Source organism: Pinus tabuliformis, chromosome 2_2, assembly GCF_031772625.1.
Source record: "Pinus tabuliformis cultivar Carrire ecotype Pingquan chromosome 2_2, CPIR1, whole genome shotgun sequence".
NCBI classification, from domain to species: Eukaryota; Viridiplantae; Streptophyta; class Pinopsida; order Pinales; family Pinaceae; genus Pinus; species Pinus tabuliformis.
In genome coordinates, this window is record NC_142300.1 from 1,156,657,940 (window position 1) to 1,156,660,973 (window position 3,034).

General features: G+C 37.2%; 2 non-coding genes across 2 annotated transcripts; both read left to right on the top strand.

Annotated features, from left to right (window-relative positions):
* The first annotated feature begins 1,123 nt into the window (after window positions 1-1,123).
* TRNAS-GCU (transfer RNA serine (anticodon GCU)) lies at window positions 1,124-1,205 on the top strand. The gene has a single exon. It is a non-coding gene; the product is annotated as a tRNA-Ser (tRNA).
* A 103-nt stretch (window positions 1,206-1,308) lies between these two features.
* On the top strand, window positions 1,309-1,380 carry TRNAG-UCC (transfer RNA glycine (anticodon UCC)). The gene has a single exon. It is a non-coding gene; the product is annotated as a tRNA-Gly (tRNA).
* Window positions 1,381-3,034: the final 1,654 nt, after the last annotated feature.

A 3,034-nucleotide genomic window follows, 5' to 3' on the forward strand; every position in this document is an offset into this window, starting at 1 on the left:
CAGAAAATCAGTAGAACATCTCATAACAGAGGTGGCAGAAGCTTACCAAGAGGGGATGAATGTGGGCATCTGGAAGCTGCTAGAAGAATGGGAAGAGGAAGTGAAACAAGGCAGTGAGACAGAGGAGGAGATGGACAATTGGAGGACCTTAGTCCCGGATCCGGGAAACACCCGTGGAAGAATCACTCAATTCAAGCAAACTCTGTACTTGTATTGGCTAATGAAGAGTTTATTAGGCAAGGCTATGGAGCAGATCTCAGTGGGGATGGCGGTGACACTACAAGGATTGCCGAACTACAAGAAGGATATGGAGAAAATCCTCTTTCAGCTGCATAAGCAGGATATTCGGCTGGACAGAATTGACCACCATATCCCTTGCATCCTGGAGCTGTATGGTATGCTTGGAGCATCCGCCTAAGACCCGACACCTATTGCATCTGTCTCAGAGGAAAAGAAGGATTAGAACAACACCCATGCATAATTTTGTCTTATGCAGATAGATTTTAATTTCCATGTTGTAATTGTCAGTTTATATAGTTATGTAGTGTTTAGTCATGAAGTAGAGACATATCTAGCTTGATTGGAAAGACTAAGACAATATTGTTTTTGGATGGCTTACACTATAGACCGGTGACCAACAAACTTAGTTTCCCCCCGAAGCAAGTTGAGGCCACTTAATTTATCTGTGTAGTGTAAACTTGTTTATATTTAATAGAAAATGAAATAGTCCTACTAAACTCAAAAAAAAAAAAATTTAAAAAAATCAAATATAAGAATCTCAATCACAATTGTATTTTCGAAGTTTAATTAAAAAACTTAAAAGGCAGACTAATAACACTAAACCATTAATAACCCAAAAAAAACATGGAATGTTAATAATTTTCCTTTCCATGCCAATTGTTTATAAAATTATATTAATCAAGTTGAAATAACTAATCCTAAACTAACTGGCTTGCGGCTAAAAGTACATAGGTTTTGTCCTCGTGGCCCTTCATTGATAGAAAAATCCCTATTTTGTTACTTTTCGAGCAAAGAAAATTATGAAGCATACAATACGCGATATGACCAAATCTGGAGGTAACTAACGCTTTAGTTGCAAATATTCTGATTTTCAGAATCCAACGTCGCTTTGGCCGAGTGGTTAAGGCGTGTGCCTGCTAAGTACATGGGGTTTCCCCGCGAGAGTTCGAATCTCTCAGGCGACGTACAAGTTACTGACGTCTCTTTTATACGTTATAAAATTATCATTTTGAAAAGCGTCCAAGAAGTGCGTTAATGAATCCGGGTTCGACCCGGAATTACGACATAGCGTTTGTAGTCCAACGGTTAGGATAATTGCCTTCCAAGAAATAGACCCGGGTTCGACTCCCGGCAGACGCAAGATGCAGAAATGTTTACGGAAGTGATGTGAGAAATGTTAATGTTTACGGAAAAAAATAATTAACATTAATATATGATTTAAATATTATAATATTGTGAAAAAAAATAATATTAACATATGATTTTAAATTAAAAGTAGTTGAATTATTTTTAAAAATTGGTTGTTAAGTTTATAATTTTATTTTTCTATTAAGAAAAATAAGAAGAAAAGATAATTAATTTATTTCTTTGAATTTTAATTTAAAAAAACACTAAAAAGTTCTAGAGTGTTTTCCGGTCCTTGATTGCTTATTGGGTGGGGGGCTAACGGTCGAGCTATGCTTCGCATGATGGCGGCCTGTTAGTCGAGCGGCCTTACTCACCTTTCCCTTACGGTCAAGCGGCCTTACGGCACCTTATATGATAAGATGAATTAACTCCATTGATTCAAGCTATGTGTACAAGTATTATCAGGTTTTTGATTAACTACCTGTTTTACCCTTATAGTGCAATAGAAGCAATATGGTTCAACTCCATAACAGGTTGGTCTACAGGTTAGTGATGGCTCATGCTTAAGTGTTCATTGAATGATGACCAATCCTATTCCCGTAATCAATCACTCTTAATAAAATAAAATAAAATTCTCCACTTTTGCCCAAGAAAGTGCTCTGATACCACTTGTTATGGATCTAACCCAAAAATATAAGATAATATAAATAAACCCAAGAATAATCACAAAAAATAACAAGATCTGAATACAGATAAATGCTTTTTTATTGATCAAACCCTTAAGGTAGGGCAACACCAAATATTCACTCCTTAAGGAATGAGAGCACTCCACAAGTCATATGCATGTTCATACAATAATTCATTGACATCTCTCAATGTGGAGTCTCTAGCCTCTATATAGGCCTCATACATACAATACCATGGGTCATTACCATGGTTCCCTCAATACCATCTATCTAATACCATGGGCTTATTACATAATACCATCTATCTAATACCATCAATCTAATACTTGTGGTCCCTTACATAATATGGGTTAACCACCTTATTTATTACTATTGCCCATCCCATTATTATTCCATTGGGTGCCTCCCTTTGTACCCCATATTATCCCCCCTAGGTATACTACACATTTATTCACTCTTGCGAAGTCACTACATGAGGACATTCAGAATGATAGAAGAATTTTTATCAAGGCAGGGATTAAACTCAAAATTAATGTCCATTATTGGGGAGAAAATTTGTTGACAAGATTTGGGCATGCTTTATATGCTCGGTGGTGGCAAGTTTGGGTCAACCATCACTGCTTTGAGCTTGAGTGAATGACCGAGGGTTTGGGAGTTCATTTTCATGGAGGGACAGGGCTCGAAAAACAACCTAGCTCACTGGAAGAAGTCAATCGAGACTCTCTTTAATATTCTGATGGAAATGTACGAGTTGGTGAATAGACGCTTAAATCTTATGGAGAATGATAGGGACGACAAAGCAAAGATGGTCAACCACAAGTTAGAATGGATGCAGACTCGTATGGAGAGGAGGTTAATTGCCATGGAAAAATAGATATTGTTGTTGAAGATGAAGGCCCATTATTTGGGTGATGGATTTGAGGAAGAAGAGGATCATGGTCTCTCGATCCCAATTCTTAGTCCACAGGAAGTTGCAACAA